General features: G+C 34.6%; 1 long non-coding RNA gene across 1 annotated transcript; it reads right to left on the reverse strand.

The window, feature by feature from the left end:
* Nucleotides 1-6,677: 6,677 nt before the first annotated feature.
* LOC149566354 (uncharacterized) lies at nt 6,678-15,064 on the reverse strand. Its single transcript, XR_016361551.1, has 3 exons — nt 14,932-15,064; nt 14,594-14,701; nt 6,678-7,179 (listed from the first exon to the last, which is right to left on the reverse strand). It is a non-coding gene; the product is annotated as an uncharacterized LOC149566354 (long non-coding RNA).
* Between the last annotated feature and the right edge of the window lie 12,651 nt (nt 15,065-27,715).

A 27,715-nucleotide genomic window follows, 5' to 3' on the forward strand; every position in this document is an offset into this window, starting at 1 on the left:
AAGTTTGGAGATATTTGAAGAGGTCTTCTACACATTTGTTCATAAGGATGGTGAATATTTATCTTCAAATGCCTTTAGACATCATGCCTCCACGCAAAGAATTGGGAATCTTGCTAGATGACCCTAATTTGAAGCTTTTTTTTTAGATATTAGAAGTTGATGAAAATGAAGAGAGATATACTGAAGAGAAACAAGAAACAAATGATGTTTCAAATTGACGTATAGAAGAAGTTATTGGACACCTTGGAGAAGAATCCATACGTAAGGAAATTTGTGCAACAACATATGTTAATGAGTGTAAGAATGAGGAGAGGGTTCGCTTAGTATGAAAGAAATCTTAGCCTTGTTGTACATGGAATATCATAAACATGTGGAGAAAGATGGCTCAATTGTTTTCTCAACCCATGATGGTAAACAAGTTGACAAATCAGCACATACTCAGGGGTCCTAGATGCGGGAGTTGATAAATTTGAAGGGTTCTGAGAACTCTATACAAGTGAATAAATCTTTCTATTAAAACATGTGGGGAGGCCTTTTTGAGTTGATGTATTTGGTTGTGGCTAGAGGTTGTATTTGAGAATTCATTGACTTTTTCTTTGGTGTAGAAATACGATGAGTGATTTCTAGTTTTTGAGTGTTTCTACTAGGGATTTATCTATGTTGGGAGATCTTGAGATGTCTTTAACAACATATATTAATGAGTGTAAGAATGAGGAGAGGGTTCGCTTAGTATGAAAGAAATCTTAGCCTTACTGCACATGGAATATCATAAACATGTGGAGAAAGATGGCTCAATTGTTTTCTCAACCCATGATGGTAAACAAGTTGACAAATCAGCACACACTTAGGGGTACTAGATGCAGGAGTTGATAAATTTGAAGGGTTCTGAGAACTCTATACAAGTGAATAAATCTTTCTATTAAAACATGTGGGGAGGCCTTTTTGAGCTAATGTATTTGGTTGTGGCTAGAGGTTGTATTTGAGACTTCATTGACTTTTTCTTTGGTGTAGAAATACGATGAGTGATTTCTAGTTTTTGAGTGTTTCTACTAGGGATTTATCTATGTTGGGAGATCTTGAGATGTCTTTAATGAACTAATCATGTCCTATGTTTTGGTTTTTAGGTGTGCCTACTCTTTTTTACTTCTTTTGAGGTAATGTCTATGTGGTTGTCTAATTATGGATCTTATCCTTTGTAAATGGTCTTGTCTTTTCCTTTTCTAGTCTTCTTATCTAGTGTGGAGATTTCTCTATGGGTTGTGTTTCTTTTTTTTACTTTGGCGTTTTCTAGTGTAAGTTTGGTCTTCTATGGGGATAAAAATAAATGACATGTCTTCTATTTGGCTAAAGGTGCATGACATATAGGATGTTTTGTCTCAGGATAGGTTAATATTACTTTTTCATATCTCCTCTTGTATACTATATGCAAATTTTCCTATAGGCCTCCTTCCATAGTTTTTCTAGTTGTGGAGGTGGTGTTTTAGCTTTGCAATTATTTCAATGCACATGGATTTTCTTGTCATCGTGAGAATCAGTGGAATGGAAACATGGAGGAGGTTATTGTGGTTAATAAGGTGGTTAACATAGAGGAGGTTTCCAGTTAGGGTTGGTTCTCCTCTCACTATAATTCCTCTCTCCATATTTCTCAATCTAGATTCATATTGTTGTGGTGTGAGCTTTTTCTAGCTAGACTTGTAGAAGATCTTTTTGGGGAAATATACTTTTTTTGGCATCTACTCTTTGTTTATATTGTTGGATGATTTTTTTGGTAGGTCTTTTTGTTGGTTTTATTTATTTCCAAAGACCTAATTTTTTTATGCCAATTTTTACGTCACCTTCTTTTGTTACCTTTAAAGTTATAGGCCTATGATTTTTCCTCTCTTGATTGCCTATCCATTGTTTATTGATTATGTATGACATTTTTGGGTTTGGTTTAAAGATTTTACTCTACATCTCTATGCATATAGGGGACATCTTATTTGGCCTTGAGTTACTTGGTTAAGGACTTCTTCTATATTTGTGGATCCCTTGTTGAGAGATTTATTTGTGTGCTTGTGGGAGCATGCTGAGATTCGCTTGAAGGTTATGAGAGCTTATTCAAAATCCTCTTGGAGATTATGGGATCCTTTTCAAAACCCATCTTTCAAGTTTGTGTAGCCTGTCAAATCTTTTTGGATTATAGGCTACATATCTCATAGAATTCACTTGTATAGAGTTCTCAAAACCCTTCAAAACTTATTTTTACCCTTAATAAAGTACATAATTATTTCATCTTAACTATTAATGATGCAATACAATATAAAATAGACTAATATACATTTAAAAAGAAAAGATATATTTTAGATATATTTGATATTAAATATATAATTTATTTTTTAGTAACTTGGGACATCTAGCATATTACAATACATGAGAATATTATAAAGACAATTTTATGAGATATGATCATTAAATCAATACATATGTGAATTAAAACAATATACCTTTTCTTTTTCTTTTCATTTTTTATGAACTCTTGAGGATCAAATGCCCCAAACATTTAAGATCTCTAAATTTTTGATGTGGAAACACATAGACAATATATAACAAAACTTCATGAGATGAAATTATAATACAATGTTCTAACTTTATACCCTCTAAATTATATGTGAGTATTTTGAATGACTTCCAATTTTATAGAGCAATTTAATTATCAAGGACCTTATGAATAAAATTTGATTTCTAGTATGTAAGATTAAATATAATGCTAAAACAACATTCTTTTCGAAGCATTCTTTTTAATTGAAATATCCAACTTGATTAATCAATTGATAAATTGTTATGTCATCACAAACCTATTAATTTTTTTCAATTTAACAAATTCTTAAAAAATAAGTATTGACATGACTTTTCAAAAAAATCAAACAAGACAACTAAATATTTGCATACCAGAAGAAATCATGTCATTCATCCAGTTAGTCTATACATCTAATAGACAATTAGTCATTTTATAATCACGAATTAAATAGATCACTACCTTATAATTTCTTAGCAAGATTGGTCTGAACGTCCCTTCCTCGATTTCTTGCGATAACCGCATTTTGACTGCTTCCACCGATTAAAAGAACTATTTATTTATTTAATATTGTCTCCATTTGGCCCCATGGGGCCCATTAGTCTAGCATGAGGTGGCATGCTTAGAAGATAGACCTCATCACCATTTTCCCTCTAGCAACCAACTCATTCATATACCATGGTTTATTGCAATAGTTATACATGCTTTTAAGTTTTAATTTATCTATTCCCTATATCATATTTTGATTACCTTGAAAAAGGGAATTTAGTGTATTTATAGCTTTAGATTGCATAGAAAATTTAATATTATTTTTTCGATGAGAGTAAACCATTTTTTTATGAGAGGAAACCATTTACTGGCCACCTGATACCATTTACAAATTTATCCGGTGTGAAACAAATTCCAGCTAGAGAACTTTTACATTTTAACTTTGGTGCAATAACTACCTTATGTGTCGATGATCTAAATGAGCTTTTGATGCAATGTAATATGTATGGGCATGTGATTTATGAATTTGGACATTGGTTTGGATGATTGTTGATTTTATCCATGCTTGAATGATTAGACTATTGTATTTTGGAAAGTTTATATTGCTATTGGGGATTAGTTTTTTGTGCCCTATGATATTGTGCTAGATTGGTTTGATATAGATTTTTATTAATGTTATGATTTTCAATTTCTAGTTATTTTGGTTGGATGCGATTTTATTGGAACCTTATTTTGAGAAGCATGTTTTGCAACTGTTCAATTGTATAATTCAATATTTATCTATTGCAAATTGTTCATCTGTTGCTTTTATTGGTTTTTGTGGTTGAGAAGTTTTGAGCTTTGTTTGCTATGGTTTGATTGATGTATTGTTTACTAGTGTGAAAAGTATTTATTTTTTATTTATCACATCAGACAGCCTCATGTTAATGTGCGAAGTTAGTTGTATTAGTCTCTTTAAAACAATGTCTTCGTAATGCATTTTTTATGGGCATACCTGTTCTTCAAAATAGCATTATTTTACAGAGTTCACAACAATGTTTGGAAGGCATCTCCTAATAGCTGTGAAAGAGGTGTTGATAAGCTATGGAAAGGGTGAATTTGACAACAAAACTAATGTAGTAATAAGCAGTATGTGCATAACTAAAAGTTTTGTCAAACACCACAAGAAAGAGAATGAAGAAGAGGATCACAACTAACTACCGTGTATGCATCCCCACTTTACCATAAGTGGGATCGATCACTACAATCCTTCATTCTGGTGCTCTCCAACATCCACTTCTCCATTTTTAGCATCTAGCTCTACATGTTATTTAGTGCCCAATTGGAGGAAGACTTCATTAGTTCGGATCGACAAAGTGATGAAGGAAATTTTAGTAATAGTGGAGCCCAAATCCACGACTTTCTTCTCCTTCTTACACTTCTATTCTTCAGGTGGTAGAATAAAATGAAGGACTTGCGCCATAACAAAGAATACAAGGCAATAATGCAGCTTACAAAAAGAGAAGTTTGCATTAGAAATAAGTGTTCTAAATTTTAATACAACTAGAAAAAGGTAAAGGTGTGATTGATTTCTATTTTTTTAATTTATTTTGTGTAGTCCATTATTGACAAATTTTATGTTTTATAAATTATTGACAATAATGATAAAATATGGAGAAAAGATGCACAAAACTATTCAATACCATTATTAGGCTTAGAAATTTATATTAGAAAAAAAAGATTTCCTATTTCAATATATTTATTAGTGTTAAGGTTTTCTTAGGTATTTAATTATATCTTATTTAATTATAGTTCACTTGAAATGATCTACTTTTAAATACAATGTTTCAATAACAGCTTTTATGTTCTTCCTTAAAGATTACACGTTGCAGCACCAATTATGTGAAATTTATGAATAGATATCTTTTTAGATGGAATCAGAAGTTGTACAAGCATCATATGAATTTGTCTATCTATTTTAAAACTATAACTACAATTACATTCAAGTGCTATATAGGCATTTAGCATATGCATTTTCAAATAGGATTTTCACAACTATCAACAACAATTAAAAAATAACAAATAATACATTAACGAGTAATACAAACCAACTGCAACTGATTCCTCGTGCAAATTCAAGAGTGCAGCAAATTGCAATGAAAAATTAAGCATATGCATTTTCAAATGGGATTTTCACAACTATCAACAACAATTAAAAAAGAACAAATAATACATTAACAATGAGTAACACAAACCAACTGCAACTGATTCCTCATGCAACTTCAAGAGTGCAGCAGATTGCAATGAAAAATTATTTGTGAGAAAATATACGAACACAAAAAGCTTTTTAAGCAGTCTAGCCTTATACTATGTTGGATAAACATTATTCTCGAGCTACTGTTTACGCAGGTAATTTTGCAATAGATATAAGAAAATGAAATGAATGCAACCTCATAGTTATGTGATTGGTGCTCAAGAATAAACCCGTTTTGACTCCTAGAAACTGTAACAGCCTAGTCAGATTATTGCGCCATGCAAGTTAATATAGAGAGCTATATTGAAATTTTATTACCAGACAAAGCACAAAAAGAACAAGAATACACATTCCTCCATTCTGAGGACTCCTTAACAGAGGCTTGTTTTGAAGCTTCAGTCCCGTCTCATTTGCCCTGACCTTTTTAAGCATGAAAATAGCTTGGCTTTGAACAAAGGAAGAGAGAAGACGATGGGAGGGCTGAGGCTGAGACTCATGTTTAAGTGTAGAAGACATTTGCAGCGGTATATGATCAGAAAGAGGATTTGTAAATCCAAATGTAAATCAAAATCTCCTATTGCTCCTTATTTCCACCGAGAGGAAGAAGAGGAAATAGAGAATGAGAGGTCTGATTTCATCTCGCTCCCCTGCTTGCATGGAAGACAGTTAATGACAATAAATATAGAAATCTAGTTGCACGCAAGTGACAAAACAGATCGATAACGTGTGAAAGAGAAAAAATATGCAATGAATGACGTGATTTAAAAATTGATGATTACAGAAAATCTGGTAGATTTGAGATAAAGAACAATCACCCCAATTCATGATCGGAAAATACTTTTCTGATAAGTTTTTTGCCGGTGTGAGACAACTTTCGGCTGGAGTGAACTCCAATGGGAAAGCCTATCGGCTAAAAATGGTGAATATCAAAGTTCCCAAAGAAAATCTCAGTGAATAAAGGAAATATCAAAGTTCCCAAAGAAAATCTCAGTGAATAGAGGAATGTTGAAACAAGTATATTAAGTTTGAACAAAGGAAATATCAAAGTCCCCAAAGAAAATCTCAGTGAATAGAGGAATGTTGAAACTGGTAAATTAAGTTTTCCACACCGTTAGTTGTGAGATTCTAACACTCCAATAATAGCAGTTGTACAGCCCTGCAACTCTTACAAATGGCAGGTTTTCTTCTCTCAACCCCAACAGATAATGGAAAATCTAAGAGTCTGAATTTCAAAAAATCTTAAGACTCCAGAATAAAACATTGCATTGCTTAAAAAATCAAGAGCAAGCAGCATTAACCCAAACACGCAGTATTAGATCTCTTTTAGAGGACATTTCCAAAGTCATTTGTAACAATCATACCATGTTGCAAAGGCACAGTGATAAATGACATGCTATGAGATGCTTCCAAAACTGCAAGGTTCTTTGAAATTTGTTTAAATTGCAAATCTTTCAAGTTAGAAGCCATCCAGTTGACTTGGATGACTACTACGTTCTCCTCTTGGGAAAAAGTGGCTACAGACAGAGACATATACCCCAAACCAGTCATGAGAACAGAGCTTGCATCTCTCTTCATGCGCTATAGTCAACTTCGAAGAATAAAGAAAAGCAGGACAATTCAATCCAATAGTCCAGTGAGCATACAACAAAATAAATTTGGAAACAAATCAAGATGTATTCAATCCATTTTTCTTCAGAAGAACAAGGAACATGAAAAAAATTTCTTCACAAGACAACGTATAAGATGCAACAATTTTCTTCGGCCCACAACTTGCGGAGTTCAACTCAGAAGAACAAGGTACATGAAAAACTTTTCTTAACAAGGCAACGTATAAGATGCAACAATTTTCTTCAGCCCACAACTCGCGGAGTTCAACTCAGCAGCTCAAAATAACCTGAAAAATCTGCTAAATTCAAAAGAATGTTAGGCTCACTTTTGACAGTGTCCAAACAAAAGCTTGCTTCCAAATATCCATTAAATACACAATTCAAATGAAACACGTTCAGTCTTGCAGAAAAATTAACCCTTACAAAAGAAATAAGACATAGACTCTCCTTCCACAAAGCATTTTGTATAGATTTTTCAATTGAGATTTTTTTTTAAAGAAATAAGACATAGACTCTCCTTCCACAAAGCATTTTGTATAGATTTTTCAATTGAGATTTTTTTAAAAAACCAAAATGGATCAGAATCTCACTTTTGACAGTGTCCAAACAGAAGCTTGCTTCCGAATATCATTCAATACACAATTCAAATGAAACATGTTCAGTGTTGCAGAAAAATTAACCCTTACAAAAGAAATACGACATAGACCCTCCTTCCACAAAACATTTTGTATAGATTTTTCAATTGAGACTTTTTAAACCAAAATGGAAGAATCTCAAAAGACTTAAGTTAACAAATCCACACCCATCAAAGGACTTCATATCTCATCCACATTATATAAGCAAATTTAGAAATCCAGTGAAGAGAGAATGTGTGTAAAAAGTCTTTTATATGAAAATTTGTACATATATTTTTGTAGATTTGTGGTGATGGGAAGCACAAAATGACTGATAGACGTAACCAGAAGTCAATACATGCACTATATAGGTCAAATCAAATGTTATTAAAATGTTTTGAAGATCTGAATATAAAATGTTACTAAACAAAGATAGAAAATCATATAATATATACTTTTATCTATTTGAAAATTAGGTAAAAAGATCTAGTGGTTGAAGATCTCGTGGTTGAGTGCGATGCCATAGTTGTTATAGCACTTACTGGTTAATGTCAAACACATTTGAAGTTACACAACCAAAAAAATACAAATTGACAAAACATATTTTCATCCAATTATTAACATTTTTTCAGCAGTGTAGGTAGTTTATAAGGATCAAAACAGTAAATATTTTATGAAAATTCATTGTGATATGTAAAAATGGGTTTTCACACAAATGCATACAGAGGTTGTTTCTTATGGAGAATAGCCAGCCGCGTTCTACTTTTGACAGTACTGCACCTATAGCTGTAACTTAAAAGTGCTAGTGTTGATGATAAAAACTAAAGATTGAATGAAATGCATTCCTTAGATCTAAAAAGCATCCATTCATGTGATGCCACATCAATGCACCAACAAACATGACTTGTGCACAAGAATGTGTTTCATATCTTTCGGGCCTTATTGGACACCCTGGAAAAGGCATTGCTTGTGGGGCACCATATTTGATGATGTAGCCTTGAAACCTTATTTATAAGGACCTTGTCAAGCAAGTTGTTGTCAAAAATTGTGAGCGTTGATGATAACTACAGATCATTGAATGAAATGCATTTCATAAATCTAAAGAAGCTTCTATTGTGTGATGCCACATCAGTGCACCAACAAACATGACTAGTGCACAAGTATGCATCTCACTTTTTTTTTGGACCTCTTTGGACACCACCCTGGAAAAGACGTTGGTGGGGAACCATATTGATGATGTAGCCTTGAAACCATAGTTATAAGCAGGGAACTTGTCAAGTAAGTTGTTCTAATCTATGTGAGTGATTTGAAATTTCCATGCAGGATTTTAGGGTAGAGCACGCAACTAATTGATCCTCTCACCTATCTATTAAATATCACCCTTCAGATGTTAACCATGGCAAAGAAGGAAAGATCATACCACAGACATGTACATCAATATAAGACTAATATTTCAGTCTGCCCCATTTTCCTCACGTTGAATAGTGTTCCAATTTTTTTATTGTAGCAACCGTCAAACATCGAATGGTCAAAAAGTGGCTATTTCAAAGTGCAACCTGTAAATGGATCCCTAATTTACCAATTCCGCTCACTCAAAATCACCAGTACTTGTGGAAAAAAGCCAAAATATTAGTGCATGAATATACCAGCAGTGGTCCACAAATCTCTAAGAGTGGTGCACAGATGAGTCAATCGTGAATCACAAAAGCTAAAAAATGATCAAACTACTGATACATAAAGTGAGCAATTATTGATACATGCGAATATAATTAGATGAACAAAAAATAAACAATTATTAGTAGTCACTATGACAAAAACATAATGATTATTAGACCCCTATCAGTTACTGGTGTTCTTCCCCTAATTACAGCCATCAAAACCAGCCCCACCTAGAACTCTCGACTTTTGTATCCATGTTTGTACATTTGCATGTATATGCACACATATGTGCGACAGGTACGGGACACATACATGCACATCAATGACATCAACATTTATGTAAACCCGTGGTAGAGGGTATACAGCTTGCATCAGCACGTAAGGATTTTAATTTATGTATAGACTTCATATTTGGGAGACATGCCTGTATGTTTTTTTATTATAGAAAAAAACTTAGTTACCTGGAACGCCCTTAAGGCATCCTGCACCCTTTTTGGGAACAATGGGGCACAGGGTTCGTTCAGGGTATGCCCTGGGTGTCCAGGTCTAACAGGTAAGTAGCTAGCGGTACCCAGCCATATCCAAAGTTGTTTAATGCTAATGAGGAATATATATATATATATATATATATTTCAAGTACTCTTAAAACATCCCTAGACGCATCATTTTCCTCAATACAAGGATAATTAATTGCTCTCTTTACTTCTTTTTCTCACTTTCTCTATAAAAATAGAGTTGGGCTTTTCTTAAATCTAGCAACTTGGGCACGGCTTATAACCGCTGCTCTCAAACCCAAATAGAGACTCCCTCCAAAACCCCCACTAGTTGAAAATTTTGATTACAACGATGGGTCTGTGAGTGGAAACCAGAATTCATAAATTAGACAACTAAAATTATCATTTATTAACACTATTAAATGGTAATTGATAAAGATAAAATTTAAATAATGTGATTATCTAAATGGTATTTAGTTTAACATAATTAAATTATTACATTTCATTTGAATTATGTGAATTTTATTTTTAGACTTGATTGTGTAAGTTTTTTTTTAGCATCAATATCGGATCACACTCTGTGGTCCATCATCAAGATGAGTGAAAGCAAGAATCATACTATCAAATATATTTAATTTTACAATTCTGTATACTTCTTTTAGTTTCGTGTGTATACACATGCACTTATATATCTGATCGGTAAGAGGCTGAAAACAAGATTAATTATTATGTGTTATGATTAATTATTATTATTTATTAAGTGCGATTAGATTTGAACCCAAGACCTCTTCGATAAGAAGCTCACAATTTACCGTTGTCATGTAGGCTCTTGCCTTATGTATACATATATATATTTATACATACATACATACATATACATATACATATACATATATATATATTTATACATACATACATACATACATATACATATACATATATAAATATATATACATATATATATATATATACATATATATATATATTATACACACATATAATACACACACACACACACACACACACACACACACACACACACACATAGTTGATAAGGAAGGGGAATTTTCCACGAACAGCTTAAATATCACAAACTAAGGCTTGATTTCCAAGCTAAAAGTGTTAAATAGTCAAAGTTGACTTAATTTTTCCAAGCTTAATTTTTTCCTTAGTGTGTGATGTTCAAGGGTGGCCTATTTTAGCAACAAGCCAAATTGAGATATTGCAACGAAGAATCAAATGTGTAGTTTTTGATATATTTCTTTGACTTTTTCACACATATGTACACATACATACATACACACACATATGTATATACATATATATATACATACATACATATATATCTATATATATACATACATACATATATATATATATATATATATATATATATATATGTATGTATGTATGTATATATATAGATATATATGTATGTATGTATGTATGTATGTATATATAGCTGATAAGAAAGAGGTATTTTCCAATGTGATATTGCAATCAATAACACTCATTGCATATAGGTGATGCTCATAGAAGTAAAACTTTGGGCCTTCCTAGAAGGTCAACCATCCCAGTAGTGCTCCAACTCAAGCATGCTCAGCCATGGAGCTCCCACCTAAGGTTATGCCAACTTAACTTTCAACCCCATTTGCAAAACCTTCACCAAATGTTGTGCCTCATGAACCATTTATATAGAGCCACTCTCATCAATTATTAAGTAGTAGTAGTCAAAGGGCCCTTGATCTACTGGTGAAGTTGAAAGGCTCACAAAGAGCCCACCAGGGATCATCTTGTTGAGTGCAAAGCCCCCAACATCTCAAAGGGATGAGGCCGAGATCGTGCACAAGATGAATTTGGCAGAATGGATACCCCTCAATCCTTGGTTCTTAACCAAAGAGACTAGGCGAAAATGCTGAATCTCCATATAAAAATAAATAAATAAATTATTAAATGGTAGGTATTTTCCACAAGTTAAATCAGAACTTTGCTATTAGGATTCAATTATGTAGTTTTTAAGTCAAAGTAATTGACATGCGTTTCATGCTTAGGAGTTCACATGAACACCTCCTTGGAATGAATGGAATACTTCGCACTCATTGCATCTAGGTGATGCATATGTACACATATATACACATATACATATACATACATACATACATATATATATATATATATATACATACATATATACATACATATATATACAGATACATACATATACATACATACATATATATATATATATATACATACATACATACATACATACATACATACATACATACATACATACATACATACATACATACATACATACATATATATATATATATATATATATATATATATATATATATATATATATATATACATATACATACATACATATACATACATTTACATATACACACACACACACACACACACATATATATAATTTGATTTTTTGATTGGCAGGCTGAAACCAAGATTAAATATTTTTATCGGTAATGGGTTGAAGCCTAGATTAATTAGTATTTGTTGTGTAATTAATTATTATTATGTGTTAAGTTCGAGTAGACTTGAACTCAAGACCTCCCATATGAGAGGCTCACAAGTTACCGTTGTGTTGTATGCTCTTTCCTCAAGATTAATTATTATGTGTTGTGATTAATTATTATTATTTATTAAGATAAAGTAGACATGAACCCAAGACATCCCAAATAAGAGGCTCACAATTTACCATTGTATTGTAGGCTCTTGTGTGTGTATGTGTGTGTAGCTGATAAGGAATAGGCATTTTCAACAACAAGCCAAATTGTGATATTGCTATGGAGATTCAACTTTGTTATTTTCGAGTATGTCTCTTTATTTTTTGTATCTACACACATGTACACATATATCCATACATATATATACACATACATACATTCATATATAACATATATACATAAACATACATGCACATGCATACATATATACATATAGATGTAAATGTAAATGTAAATATAGATATAAATCTAAATATGTCTATGTGCATACATACATACATATACAAATATAATATATACATATAAATGTAAACGTATATACATAGACATGCATACATATACATACTAATGCTACTATAGCAGTAGGGGAAACAACCCAGTAGCTGTCCAGGCTAACTTCACATGCCTACAATTCCTAATCCGTATGTCAAAATTTGCTGATTTTCTCGATGAACCTTCATAGGTAAGTGAAGAGCTTAAAGCTAACCCTTCAGCTTTCCTGCATTTATGGAGCTCTCTGTAGAGCTTGTAGAGTGCAAGGTGGTCTAAAAGTGTCATTTTAAAATGTTTACCCAAAACTTGCCACTAAGACCCCCCAATAGCTGTTCACTCAAAAAATAGTACTTTTTGCACAGATGGACCAATAAGCAACCAATAAAAAATAAAATGAACAAAAGCAAACGGCTATTGGTGTTCATGGTGATTTGTTTTGATGTATTTGTATGCAAGTACCAAGTTTTTTTAAGGCGGTAATTAGGGGCGAAAGGTAACAATTAACGTGGTAGCATTGCGTACATGGGTGACAATTGGCTCGTTTCCCCTATGTCTCTTGACATGATAAAATGTCAAATAAAACAAAATAACTTTGACCTCCCGAGAAGTCCCGGTGCTTCACCCCTGTGAGCATCACCTAGATCCAATGAGTGCTAAGTGTTCCATTTATTTTCATGAGAAATGGGTTCGTGTTGAATCACTACTCATGAAACACGAGTCAATGAGTTTGACTTGAAAATCACACAATTAAATCCTAATAGCAATATCGCAACAAAATAACTTTTTAAGAAAATAAAATAGCTCTGACCTCATCTCTCCAATTAGAAATGCACTCAATAGGGGAAGACACCCAGTAGCTGCCCAAGTAACTTTGCAGACCTACATCTCCTAAACCGTAATTTTGAATTATAACAATTTTTTCAATGAACCTTTGTAGGTGACCCAACAGCTTTAAGCTAAGTTTTTAGCATTTGAACATTTACAAATCTCTCTTTCTATAGAATCGGTGGGGTGCGAAGTGGTCCAAAAGAGTCATTTTAAAACACTCGCTCAATAACCATTATGTTCATCCTCCAATAGCCGCTCACAAAAAAAAAAGTACTTTTGGCAAAAATGGACCAAGAAAGCTAAGAATGATCAACTATTACTACGTGTGATTGGCTATTAGTACATGTATTATCAGCTATTAGCACGTGTGTTACCATTTTTTGAAACTTTTGAAAAGCGGTAAACCTTTCCACTCATTGAACCCTTAGCAGCTATTGGGTCTCTTCCCCTACGGGTGCTCTTCCCCTAAAAAATTTCTGATACTATAATTTATTTCAACAATATACGTGTTATGTTAACTATTCTCCAGTATTTCGGATTTCCCATTTTGGAAGACGGTTGGATTTTAGGAGGAGCAACTGTTATTAAATCATTTCACCTGTCACCAACATTTATCGTTTATATTCTTATATTACAGTTTACGATAATTATTTTTAAAACAAAACTAGAACGTTTAAGGAAAAAAACGTTGGCCAAAAAGTGATTTATAATTGTTACATGAGTAATCTCTCAAATGCAAGAACTTTCTATATTAGTATTTTATTTTTTAATAATAAAGAAATTTAAACTCTGGACATTTTCAATAAGTTTAGTTGAATGTGAAGAAACAACCCGCAGATATCTACTACATATAACAAAATAACACTCCTCTGACACGAATAGAACAGAAAACAAGATTTTAACCGTCCATGAAACCCAAAAAAAAATTGCATGGTCAGAGTACAAGCCCAAATAGGGAAAAAAAACCTTTGGTAGTCATAAAATGCACAGAACGCAAATAGCAATGAGTAGAGATTTGAAAAAGTACATGAATTTGTTTAGACGCGGTCAAGCTTCATAGCCTAAGCAAGGATTTATCAAAATCCTTACCTGTCGAAGCCCTTTCAGAGTTCCCGCTCTTTCACGTACCATCTTAACGCTAACAGGACCAAAAGAAGATTGATTTGCCGCCCTTTCTGTGTTCAAGGAAAGTAAAACCTAAATTCAAAATAAAAATAATGCAGAGTTTAGTCTTAACACAAAAAATGTGAATACTGAATAAAACCAGAAATCCTAATATGCAAAACCATCAATAGGAAATAACGTCTGTAACATGCATTGCACTTCAAAAGTACGAAAACCTCAAATGGGCTTTTCTGAAAATAGGCTGAAAAGCGATTTTAACCTAAAACTGCTACTGTAAAATGACATAGAAATCACTTTCTTACAGGTCTGCTTGCTTGCTCTTCTCGTGGTAACCAGTCTCATTCAGGAGGACTGACCGCTTTACTTGGTATGCGGAACACCTTAAACTGTGGGTAAAGTAGTCTGTATTAATTAATCGTCCGGGCTGTTATTTGTTCGTACCAAATCGGTAAAATAATAGTTCATTAATATCCACTTTATATGGGTGGCTAAGTTGTGGCACAAGTGGGACATTTATAACTATAGATAATTTTGTACATATATAAATTATAAATAGTATATATATTGGATTTTGAATGATTTTTAGTTGATGGCTCTCTCTTTATTAGTTCCGTCGTGGCATAGAACTGGTAGGGAAGGCTCTCTCTTTAGACATCAATTGATTAAGTCAATTTTGCTAGATTATTAGTCCCTGTGCTTTCATTTGACCCCTCTAGTATTAACTTGTCTGAACATAAATACAATTAAGGTTTGAGAAGTCAGATTTTCCAAATCATTAATATGTTTTTGTATTAAAAGTAGTCAAAACTAGGGTGCTGGCCCTTAAATAGTCAAATTGGCGAACTACTAGCAGATTACCAACAACCAAAACTATCTCCTACCATTTAAAATACAAAAATATAGTTCAGAAATTTAACTAAAAGAGTATCAATAGGCATGACATACATACTATCTGTAATAAAACTGAAAAAGCTACGGAAATATAAACACAAAGGCATAAAAGCCTTAAACCTAGCCAAGTTTAACAACCAATAGAAAAAACAACATGAAAAACCAAAAGGAGAGAGCCCTTAAGGCTTCTTAGCCTCCTTCCTCCCCAAGACGATATTAGCCCAATCTTCTACAAGGAAGTCAAACAGCATTTTGGAGTCCTCCTTTGGCAGATCACCCTCCTGATCTTTAAGCAGGTGAAGCATGGTAGCAGCTACATGTGTCACCTTGATAGTAAACTTTGTCAGAAGGTGCATTCTTTCTTCCAGCACATGAATTCTTTCCCACACATCATTGCCAGTCATCTTCTTGATCTCCATGGTGACCTCGTGCTTGTCACTAAAAAAGTCATCTACCTGCACCATAGAAACATCTTGCACAATTGGGAGGTTAGCATTATCCTTGGAAGAAACCCTAACAGGGAAAGAAATCATTATAGGGGAGGGCACTCTATCCACAATTTCAGGGAACTGATCCTGGGTTAAGTCCACACACCCCACCCCAATGGTGGCCGAGACATGCGTCATCTCCTTCTTCTCCTTAATCCCTTCTCTCAAGCCAAACCATGAGGAATCTAAAACCTCCTCTTCCTTCTCCTCCATTTTCCCCTCCAAAAAATTTGATGCCTTCTCTTTCATCCTTTGTTTAGGATGACCCGTGTCCTCCAAATCTGACTCCTCCTCTTGCAAGGCCCCAACTCCCAGTTTCCTTTTAGCGTTAGATTTTGCAATCCTCCCCGACCTCCTCCTACCCCCTCTCCCCTCATCCTCTAACTCCTCTGGTTCCGTCTCTTTCCCTTTATCCAGCCTCCCTTTTTTTCTCCAGGGGGTGGACTTCAACTCAATAGGGGACCTGCTAGGCAAAGGTTGTGGGGTAGGGGCTCTAGGACCCATGATCCTAAGGGGGACCAAATGGGGTCGGGGGTTGGGATGGGAAGGAATATCAATCTCAACAATCCTAGGGGGGACCAAAGCAAGGTGAAATTGATACGGCCAGAACATCAACCCTTGATGCAAAATGGTAAAATTAACACCTTTCCTCATTTTTTCCTTTACATCAGTAACTGTATCTACTAAATCATGCAATAGAAATAACGAAATGGAAATAAAGTCACAGTGGCAAAAATGGTTTAGTGGGGAAAGTGATAGCAATAATAGGCACTATACCTCCCTTCCAAAGTTAGGTACTTCATCAACATCAAATAGACCTCATTCCATGGCTCAGGGAGCTTCTCCTACATAAATCCACCTCTATCCAAAACAGGTCCTCCCCATCCAAGAAAAAGCCTTGCAAACTCACTTCATTGGCCACCTTTGTCACCTTTTTCCATTTCCTTCCCCTCATAGCCAGTCTCGTCACCAAAGAGATGACTTCCTCAAAGATATGAAATTAGATGCCATTAATCATCGCTCTTCGGTCCTCCCAAGAATTGACAAACTGTAAGGAGAAATTTTCATCGTACCCATTTAATACCTCCATAAACTGAATAAAACTACCTTCCTTTAGCATGTACCACACCAGCGACTTCCTAGCATTCTCCTCTATCATGGAAGGCTCAATTCACAAAAGGTCGCCACCCATTTTTGCAATTTTCCCTAAAACTCTCTTCTCCTTCCAAACCTAGGAGCACTTGCTAAGAATGACTTCACACTTAGGTAGAAAGACAATAGCCCTTAAAAAAAAACATAAAGGCCATTATTGTTAATAATAATAGCAGAGTCCCTTGTAGAAATTAATGTCACGTGTCAACCGTCTCTATTTATCCCCCAATCTTTTCCATCATTCCCAATACTCTCAAACCATTTAGAATTTGAACTTTCATTCATCTAAGCATACAAGAACACGCATAAGAAAATCATTAAAAAACTTTTCATCTCAAACTTCAAAATTCTTTCTTTTTTGGGTCATGTGAATTTATTATCACAAGTACCTTTTTCATTACTCCTTGCCATTTGTCCTTCATAACTTTTTCCTTTCCGCCAACTCGACCGTAGGTCACAAAAATTTAAAATAATTCTTCAACTATGATTCATCATGCTTGATTTCTTAGTTCACTAAATCTCTTACCAAATTTGGCAAGTCACTAAATTCCCTCTAACATCTTAATCCCTTCACATTTAGGTCTAATGTCGCCATTCCATCTGCCACCCTATTTCCCTCCCGAAAAATATGATTCAAATCAAACCTATTTAAAATAACTAATAAGTGTCTAATGTCTTATATCACACGTTTAATGGCCCATTCTTCCTTCATGTTACCTTTAACAGTTTCTATAATGATTTTTGAATCACTTTCAATCTCCACATTTATCCATCCCACACTTATCACCAAGTTTAAACCCCAATAAAGGGTCATCACTTCCATGGTATTGTTAGACACTTTCCCTAGCTCTTCAGAGTATGCCAACAACATCCTACCCTTGCTATCCCTAACTATACCTCCTCCCGTTGAACCCTCCTTCTCTGGCAGCACCATCAAAATTGAGCTTAACCCAATTCTTAGGCAAGGGTTTCCATCGTGTCCTTTTCCTTGGCAACATATTGGAATCATCACTCTCCATTATCCCCTCCTCCAAGTTCCAACCTTTAACTACACTAACATCCAGTTGACTAGGGGGGAACGTTGATTTTCTCCACTTGCTGTAAGCCATATTCTCGACCAAAAGTTTGTAGATTGTGTCGATAATGACCTCCTCACTTCTTTCTTCATTCCTAAACACCCTAATACCCCAGCAAACATGGGGGGGGGGAGGGATAACCCTCCACATATTGACAAGGAGGGGGTGGGCAAAAGGGCCTTGCCAACTCACCACAAATTGCTCCAAACCCTTGTTAAACACCCACTTCACCTCCAGCTTACCTAATAGCATCCCCCAAACATTAGAAGCATAACTACAATGAAGGAACAAATGGGTAATATTCTCCTCCTCTTTCTTACACAAATAGCATCTATTGGATAATTGAAAACCCCTTTTCATAAGGTTATCAATAGTGAGTATTTTCCCATGAATGGTGGTCCACCAGAATATATTAATCTTAGGGATTAAATGATTGAACCATATATTCCCTCAATAATTAAGTTCCAAGGTTTTTTCAAACATTAATTTGTAGGTGGATTTAACCGAGAACTCCCCCATCGAAGTGGCCTTCCAAATGAACTCATCATTTTGATCCATACCTAGGATTTTGTATCTTTCAAGGAAATCATTTAGCTCTTCTAACAACACCCCTCTATCTGGTGCATTCTGTTGCAACTCAACCTTTTTCCACTTCCTCCTCGGGCCAATAAAATTAGCAACCTTACTCCCCTCTTGCTCTTGGAGGTGATTCCGAAGGGAATCATACTTCATTCCTATTAACAGTTTATCAGTAAGCCATAGATCCTCCCAGAAGTTAATCTGATTACCATTACCTACCAACCACCTTACACTATTTTTTAAGAGAGTTATGTTTTTCACAATATTTTCCCAAATCTTAGATCCCATAGGGAGGTCATTTCTCCAGGTGCAGTGAGAGAATTTTAGATTCCCTAGTTACTTGGATTTCAAAATATTGCACCAATTGGCTTCTTCCTTCATTAGGTTCCACCCCATCCTGGTGAGTGGCACATTATTCAAATCAGATATCTTTCTTACTCCCAAGCCCCCTCTACTCTTAGGTTTACAAATTGTATCCCAATTTACCAAATTTAACCTATTCTTCTCACTTCCTCCCGACCAAAAGAAGTTACATTGTATTTTCTCCAATTTATCCACCACAAATTGAGTAATTTTGATCAACGATAGGAAATGCATAGGTAAACCCTAAAGGAAAGAAATTAGAAGTTGGAGCTTACCTACAGTACTCAAAGTTTTACCTTTCCACCCAATCAACTTCTTTTCCATCCTCTCCAGGATGGTATTCCAAAAGTTGTTACCTCTCCAGGATGGTATTCCAAAAGTTGTTACTTAATCTTTCACCATCAAGGGGAGGCCCAGATAAGTGTCACGTAACACAATAGTATTACAACCCAAAATATTAACAATCCTTCACTAGATATTAGGGGGGGTGTTGAAGAAGAACACCTTACTTTTATCCAAATTAATTTCATGTCTCGCATTAACTGCATATACCTCCATAACAAACTTCCAAGCTCTAGCTTTGCCCATCAAGGATTCCCCACTTAGGAAGGTGTCATCCACAAACTGTTGGATCACCTTCGGCAAAAGCATAGAAGAAGGCTCAATGCCTTTAATCACCCCCCACCCCTCCATCTTTCCCAAGAACACCCTCCCCAGAACTTCAACAACCACATGACAAACAAGTAGGGGGAGATAGGCTCACCTTATCTTAGTCCCCTCTCTCTACCAAAGTTCCCCCAGGGCGAACCATTCACCATCACCGAGTAATTAACGGTTTCAACCATCGCCTTGACCATCCTTATAATCTTCTGACTAAAACCAATTTTATCCATAACTCCATACAAGAAATTCCAATTGATCCTATCATAAGCTTTAGAGATATCAAGTTTCAAAGCCATACTTGGATTACCACTCTTCTCCATAGAGTGCAACACCTCATGAGTTGTTATGGTTGCATCAAGGATTTGGCATCACAAAACAAACCCATTCTAGGTTTTTCCAATGAATTTGTGCAACAACAGTTTTAACTTGTTCACCATAATTTATGCGAAAGTCTTATAGGTAGTGTTACAGAGGCTAATCGACCTGAAATCAGAGAGGGCCCCTGGGTCTTTAACCTTTGGAATCATGGAAACAAACATTTTATTAAGTTACTTGAGAAGCTTCCCTATTCTAAAAAAGTCACGAGCAACCTAGAGAAGATCCAATTTGACTACGTCCCAAAACATCCCAAAAGTGCTGAAGAAAGCTAGGGGGAGACCATCAGGCCCTAAGGATTTGTAGGCTTTCATAGAGAAGATAGTTATGCAAACCTGCTCCTCAGTGACTACCTGTGCAAGTTCCCTGTCCTCTTCAGTCAAGATCACAGTGGGCATGGAATTAATTAGCCATCATCTATCCTCTTCCTTGATATTTCTCTACTCTTCCAATTAAGAGTTCTTGAAGTAAGCAGTCACCCAGTTTCCAATATGTTCAGTTTTAGTGAGCTTGACATTATTATCATCTTTGACATTATCAATCGTATTTCTCCTTTTATGTATTGATGTCGATCTATGAAAAAATATTGTATTCCTATCACCCACCTTGAGCCATAACACCCTGGATCTCTACTTCCAGAAGGTCTCCTCTCTGATCATTGTTTCCTTCTAGACCTTTCTACAGTTATCCTCCTCTTGAATCATATCTTCTGAGGCGAGGCCTTCCCCCATAGCTTTCTAAAGCTCCTCTAACTTCTCTTCCACCTCCACCTTAGTCTTAAAGATATTACCAAAATATTTTTTCTTCTAGGGTCACACATTCCTTCTAACATTCTCTAGCTTAGCGGAAAGTCTATACATAGTCATTCCTCCACACAGATCCCCCACTACTCCACCACCCTAGTACTAAAATCAAGATGAAATTGCTACATAATTTCATATCTAAAAGGTCTTGGCCCCCCCTTGGCCTCATCCTTCTAATTAAAAAATATGGGAGCGTGATCCAAGACTGTCCTAGGTAAGCCCATGAGAGAGGAGGAGGTTAGACCCTCCTAGCCTGCTGGAACCAAAAGTCTATCCAGTTTGACTTGGATAAGGTCAACTCCCTTCCTATTGTTTGACCATTAATATTTAATATGTTGTGCTATATTCAAATTTTTGATTGGTTTATTCAAATTTCAGGCACCGACTACGGTGCAAATATATGCACCGGCAACCTTTACCATTTGCATGGGCATCCCATCTCATGGGCATGAATAGTGTTAGTGTCTCTATCCAAGTATGTATGCACTCTATAGTCAGTTCAATAAGTACTACAAATTGACTCGTCCCACTCAATGTCTAAAAAGTAAATTAAAATCTATATTTAATATATTTTCCAACTCAATGTTTAAATTAAAAATTAAAATTTATATTGATGAGAGAGAATATCTTTTCCAAACTTTCTCTATATGCTTTTTCAATTTGATAATTTAAAAAATATCAATTAGGTTAAAATCATATTATTTAACAATTATATTTTTAAACTAAAACTAATAAAATTAATTATTATTTCTTTTATACTAAAGTAATATTATATATAATTTAAATTTTTTATAAATGTATTAATAATTTTTTTATCTAAATAATTTTTAATTGTTATAAATTTATCAAAATATTTTTTAATCTTATTTATCTAAAAGTAAAGTTTTTTTTGGCTATATCATATTATTTAATAATTTTATTTTTAAACTAAAACTAATGAAATCAATTATTATTTCTTATAAGGCTAAAATGATGTTATATGTGAAATTAGATTTATGAATCTTAAATAAGATTATTTTATTTCTATTTTATTATACAAATTGAACTTTTATTTATAAAGTTTAGTTATTTTATTATTTAAAAAATAGAAAAAAAAAACTATAAAAATCAACAATCATAAATTATAAATAACCATTAAATATATAAAATTATATCTAAATCTTCACTCATTTCTTCGAAGTCTTTTTGTATAATGCTAAATACTAACATACCTAAAATTTTAATTAAAATTTTGTTTAAAATAAGCAAAGATATCCAATTTCAAAAAATCTAAAATGATATCTAATTTATTTTTTATTATACTTAAATTAGTATTAGAATTGAATAATGATTTAAAACATACATTCTAAAAATAAAATTATAATATAGATAATATTATAATAAAAACATAAGTTGAAATTAAATTACAATTATTTTTTAGTTAATCAATTTGATATGAACCTATGGAAATTCAAAATAAATGATGTGTATACATTTATCCTATTTAAATCACAATCCACCAATTAAAATATATATAAAATATTTTTCTATAATTATGTTGTGTTTTCAACTTTTTTTTTAATCAACTTTTAAAATTGTTAGAATTCATTTTTAATTTAGTTCTTCACATACTTTCTAATTTTCAAACAAATATTCTCACTACAATTTAAAAAATCGAAGATTTTCTTTCTTAAAAAATCTTTTACTAAATTGTTAAGATATGTTTCTATTATAAATTTTTTTAAAACAACTAAAACATCTAAAGTGTTTTTAAGTTATCTAGTTTCTTTAAAATTTTAATTTGTAACTGCCACTTTCTCTTTATTTTATATTAAATATTTTTAATCATTCAACAGTTAATGTTTTTAAGTTATCTAGTTTCTTTAAAAATTTAATTTGTAACTACCACTTTCTCTTTATTTTATATTAAATATTTTTAATCATTCACCAGTTCTTCAATTATACACCTAACTCAATACAAGACTATTGTGGTTTATTATGATAGGGATAATGAATTGCTACCACAACAACCGTCAGTTTGAGAGTCTATTGTTATCATTTTTATTAAATATTGTTATTTAAATTAGAACTGTCATATGCCTATCAAATTTATCCAAAAAAGCTTATTGTTTATATTGAAGATTGCTACCACTGTAGAAAGCCTCTTGACTTAATTATCTTATCTAATATAATATCTTAAAAATCTATATAATTAAATATCAACTTGTTAAGAAGTTTTTGACTTAAGATGCCTAAATTCTCCACATAACAATTATTTGATTTAATTCAGTTATTTTATTTACATAATTCGATAAAACTATTTATCCTTTTATATTTAATTTTTTTTGGAAAAAGAGGTAAAAATTTATTCAATCAAAGCCGAATAACAAAAGGCCTCAGGCCCAAAAGAACAAGACAAAAACCCAAGAACAATTAGATTCTATCCTTTTCCACTAGCTACTCAAAAGTCCCAATATAATCAACAAGAAGATCATCCCTTCCTGAAATATCCCAACCATCTCCTTTCTCCGACACCCATTTTGTCAAGACATTAGCCACACTATTCCATTCCCTAGGAATATGGCAAGAGGATATCTAGTCCAAAGAGCTACTCAAATGAAGAATCTCTCTGACAATAGAGGCTATTTTCCAGTTAGAATCATCCGCACTCTGGTTATTTATCATATCCACAACAATCTGAGAATTTGACTCACACACCATTTTTCTCCAACCTAAAGAGCATCCCTGCTCAATAGCAATCTTAATGGCCAAGGCCTCCATCATGTTATTGGAGTGAACTCCTTTATAAATAAAAAACATAAAAATAACATTACCATCTATACCTCTCCCAATCCCCCTCACACCAGCCTGCCCAAGGTTCCCATGAGAAGAACCATTTGTATTAATTTTAAGGATATCCATCGGTGGAGGTCGCCATCTCCCCTCTCGACAAACATTTCTCTTGACCGGCTAAGATCTCTTACCACTTATGCATCCCAACCCATTGTCCACCAATCTCAAATTCCTGACTATACCGTAGTCCCCAAGATCCACAAGTTCAGTCATGTCACACTTGGCATAGATAGTTTCCTAAAGTCTGCTCAAAATCATCTGCCATAGTTTAGTAACTCCCAAACTAGAGTTACAAAAAATCCTACGATTATGTTTTAGCCAAAGATTCCAAAGAATAAAAGTAGGTCCAGTAGCCCAAGCCACCTGGAGGAACGTGGTTTTTGTTGGGGGTCTCCCAAGGCTATCCCAAAACTCAATAAGAGATTCAACATGAATGCATCCATGACACCATGCCTCCCACCACTTATGCCAGATTTCTCTAGAGAGAGGACATAAGAAGAATAAGTGAGAAATATTCTCTCCATTCAACATACAGAGAGAACAAATAGAGGGACCCTAAAACCCTCTTCTCTGGAGGTTATCCCAAGTAAGACACTTCTTTTGAGCAACCAGCCACAAAAAAAAGTTACATTTCAGCCAAGAGAATCTATTCCAAATCTTCTTCCACCAGGGAACTTCATTAATGCCATGACATTGATTATCTAGCCAAGCATAGCCTTGGGCCACACTAAACTTACCTTTAGGACAAAGACCCCAAGCAAGGATGTCTTTGACCCTAAAAGAGTTGCACAGCCTAATAGAGAGGATATTAGCCAGCACAGCCCAAATCTCCGAGGAACCTCCCAAAGGCCAATCACGAGATCCTTCCAACAAGAAACATCCATCGAGCCACACCTTTTAACAGTCTTGAAGTGAATTACTTTAGACCATCCTGTTGTCGTAAAGATCTAACATAGAGGCTAGAAGTGGGGGTAGTTGGAGAGAATGGGAGGATGGTCATCCCAAGAGTCCTGCCAGAATAGTGCACTCGATCCTTCATTACAAATCTAGAAAAAGGCCTTCTTTGATAAGGGAATCTCTGTCATGTCCCCTTTTCAAATAATTAAAAAATAATAATATTTTCTAAGGCAAGTAGGCCCAAAAAGGTGAAGTTTCGGAAAAAGGGGATAATCTTTGGAAGCTAATGGACTAATAAATGAAAATTATTATTAAAATATGTTTTATTAATCCCTCTTGGACATGAGTTAGGGTTATGCCCTCTTTTAAGGGGTTTGGAGACATTTTGGGTTGATTCCGGAACTTGATTTTTGCTCATTTCTTTGTTATTCTTCAGAGGCTGCCAAACCTGTGGAGAAGGAGACCCAAGAATGGGAGTTTGCAGGTTTCTAGGAAGGCTAAGGATGGTATTTTGAAGCCATTCCATGTGCATGCTCATGCAGAGTTTTCCTTTGTGCTGAACAGTGCAGATTTGTGGTTTTTCGGGTGTGTTTTTTGTAAGAGTTTGGTGTTTCCGGTTGAGTATTTCATATCAGTTTGGGTTGCTGCTGTATTTCATACTTTTAGATGTTAAAATAGAGCTGAATATATGTATTTGGTCATGATTATACTTCTATGATAGATTATTAGTGTTTTTGTGGTGTTTCCGGGCTATTCTATGTTGTTTTCGGGAGCCCGATGAGCATTGTTTTTATCCTCCGTTTGGGAGCTGTTGTGTAAATGTTATAAAAATCTGAAAATTTAATTTTGTAGGCTGTTATGCTGCTGAAATTTCTATAAAAATGTCCACTTTCATATTTACTAATAATATGTGAAGCTGTGAAGTTTTTGGCACTATTTTCGGCATACCCGATTTGGGGTTTATTGAGAAATTGGTGGATCTTTGAAAGATTGGTTGTTTGATCTTAAAGATCTAATTAGAGGCTTGAAATATCATATAAAATCAGAAAAGGGACATTACAAGCTCCCCTTTTAAGAGTATCCCAAATAAAGGAACCCTTGCCATCTAGAGCTAGTCTAGGAATATCCTGATACTCCACTCCCAGAAAGTACTTATGGGCCAGAATCTTAGCCCAATCCCATTCTTGATTCTTACACCATCTCTAGTATAACTTAGCAGCCAGAGCCTTGACTCCAAGAGCCATGCATTTAAGGCCTAGACCCCCAACAAACTTAGGCAGGTACACATTGTCCTAGTTGACTAAGCTCCATTTGGAAGAAAGAAGATTGTCGAACCAAAGGAATTGTCGTGACAAAGCATCAAATTCTTTCATAACCCCAATGGGAGGAGTTTTCACAAGACACCTATAAATGGGAAGAGCTTGAATCATAGTCTTGAGGAGTATAACTCTCCCAGTAGAAGAGAGCCACCTATGAGTCCAATGGCTCACCCTACTATGAAATATTTCCAAAAGACCTTGCCAATATTCCTTTAGTTGAGTCCCTAGAGTTAAGGGTACTCCAAGATATATCAGTGGAAGAGAACCAATTTGAAACCTAAGAATCCTAACAATCCTGAGCTGGATTGACTGTGGAGTATTAAAGAAATAAATAGATGACTTACCTTCATTAATTTGCTACCCCAAAGTTTTTAAATAGGTATCCAAAATATTCTAAAGTTTCTTGCCTCATTAATAGTAGCCAAGCCCATCAGCCTAGTATCATCCACAAATTGGAGGTGCGTGTATGTTGGATTATTATTGTGCCACTTCCACCCTTGGACAAGCCCTTGCTCAGCTTGAATTTTTATAAATCTGCCTAAGCCCTCTACCATAATGATAAAGAGATACAGAGAGAGAGAGGACCCCCCCTATCAAAGTCCTTGAGAAGTAGAGAATAGCTCAATGGGTTCTCCATTAATAAGAACAGAAAAAGATGGGGAAGTCACACAACTGAGAATCCAATCAACCCATTCCATATCAAATTCGAAAGCTAGAAGAACATGACCCAAGAACTCCCAGCTGACTAGGTCATATGCTTTTGCTAAATCCAGTTTAATAAACATAGCCTTTTCCTTAGATGTGGCCATAGAGTGGATAGCCTCTAAAGCAATAACCACCCCATCAAGAATCTATTTGCCACCCACAAAGCCTCCTTCTTCCTCATATATCAAAGTAGCCAAATAAGGCTTGAGCATTTTGGCAATCAATTTGGTGATAATTTTGTAAGTGACACTACATAAAGCAATAGGTCTAAACTGATCCAAACTGTTAGCCCTATCAATCTTGGGGATGAGAGCCAAGAAGGTAGCATTCAAAGACTTGAGCATTTGTTTATTCTAATAAGATTCTTGGACTACTTCAAGAATATCAAATTTAATAATCTCCCAAAATTCTTGGAAAAATTCAATGGGAAAGCCATCCAGGCTTGGGGCTTTACCTTTCTTCATACCAAAAACCACCTTCTCTAGTTCTTCAAGCACAATAGGTCTTAATAGATTCTTGTTCATATTGCTAGACACAAGTTGGGGAATGCAATCTAAAATAGTCCTTGTCTCCACAGCTGAAAAAGGTTCCTCTATAGAGAAAAGATGAGAAAAGTACCTAATGGCCTCGAGAGAAATCACCTCTTTAGAGTAGAGTTGCTCTCCAGAAGTAGAAACGAGAGAAGTGATAGAATTACCAGACCTATGAGCCTTAACTGTGTTATGGAAGAAAGCAGTGTTTCTATCACCCTCCTGTAGGCAATTCACCTGAGACTTTTGCTTCCAAAATATTTCCTCCCAAAGCTCCCATTCCTCAGGCTCCCTTAGAGCTGAAGACTCTTTAGAAATTAAATCTGGAGTCATACCATCGTCCGTGATCTGGCCTGTGACACTGTCCAGCCTAGCCTGGGCCGCCCTCAAACAGTCTTGAAGGTTCCCAAAAC

Source organism: Cupressus sempervirens, chromosome 3 (assembly GCF_028749045.1).
Source record: "Cupressus sempervirens isolate cs-2001-9-10 chromosome 3, ASM2874904v1, whole genome shotgun sequence".
Classification (NCBI taxonomy): domain Eukaryota; kingdom Viridiplantae; phylum Streptophyta; class Pinopsida; order Cupressales; family Cupressaceae; genus Cupressus; species Cupressus sempervirens.